The following is a 1,377-nucleotide window of genomic DNA, read 5'->3' as shown; positions in this document are numbered from 1 at the left end:
TAGCACCAGTAGCCGCCCCCCCCCCCCGCCCCCCGATGTGGACAAGAAGAGCAAAACCTTGTAAATGGTGGGTCAGGTCACCTTAGTCTGAGATATCCAGGCAAGGTGGTTTACTTTGTGAAAATGTAAAAATTTGCTGCTTAGATCTGTCCTTCTGCGGCATTAATTCCATTTTAGCACACAAGATGGCACCAAAGAACCAGTTTAGCCCCACAGAGACTTGGTTTTTTAAAAGGTTTTCATTCTGAGAACGTTTGTTACAGTGGGCTAAAGAATATGGTCCCAGGAGTGCTGGTTCCAGAATGTAAATAAATAAATAAATAAATAAATAAATAAATAAATAAATAAATAAATAAAAATCTGGGCCAAAATAATGCCCTCTACTGTACTGGATGCTTGACAGAAAAACTTCTGAGAATGTAAATAAATAAATAAATAAATAAATAAATAAATAAATAAATAAATAAATAAAAATCTGGGCCAAAATAATGCCCTCTACTGTACTGGATGCTTGACAGAAAAACTTCTGTGCTTGACAGAGCTCTTCGCTGGGTATAGATGAGGTACCTTCAGTGGTATAAACTGGAGGGGTGGGGTCTCTTAAAGATACCAATGGTCTTATCTACTTGATTTTTAATCCCTCTCTTCATTCAAAGTGCTCACGGTAGCATGTACAGTCCCCACCATTTTATCCTCACAAGAATGCTATGAGGTAGGATGGTGACGAATTTAAAAGGAGATTAGACAGATTCATGGAGCAGAGGCCTCTCAATGACTGTGGGCCATAATGACTAAAGGGAACCTCCATATCCAGTGAGCAGTAAACATCAAGGAGAGGCCTCGGCCTTTACACCCTGTTCGTTGGCCATTTGGGTCAACTGATTGGTCACTGTGAGAAACAGGATCCCGGACTAGATAGACCACAGATGCAATCCAGCAGGGCACCTCTTGTGCTCCAATGTACAACATCTGAAATCCAAATTATCAACCAAATAGTGAAGATAGTTCCACTGCTGTTTAACCACCTGGGACGTGCCAGTGTTGGGCCAGGTGGACAGGCCTCCTTGTGGCACAGCTGATCTTATGATGACATGTGACTCTTCTACATCAGAGCATTTAGAACTGAATCAGCAAATTATTGGTCTGTCCCAGTTCTCACTAAAAAAAAATATGAATCTGTGCCAGTCCTTGGAACAGTTCCAATTTTGGATCAAACGTTCCATCTGAAGCCCAAACGTTTCATCTAAAGCTACCGGAAAAGTCCACTTGCTAATCTTTTCAATATTTCCGCTAGTTTGGGTTTGAAAGTAAGCCCAAATCTGCACTGGTGGTTCTTCATCCTAGGATGTGTTGATGAGATTTATCCAACAACAACTT

This window comes from Gekko japonicus, unplaced genomic scaffold, assembly GCF_001447785.1.
Source record: "Gekko japonicus isolate JY-2015 unplaced genomic scaffold, Gekko_japonicus_V1.1 scaffold1483, whole genome shotgun sequence".
Taxonomy (NCBI): domain Eukaryota; kingdom Metazoa; phylum Chordata; class Lepidosauria; order Squamata; family Gekkonidae; genus Gekko; species Gekko japonicus.
The sequence above is the reverse complement of the archived record's forward strand: the minus strand, read 5'-3'. Positions refer to the sequence as shown.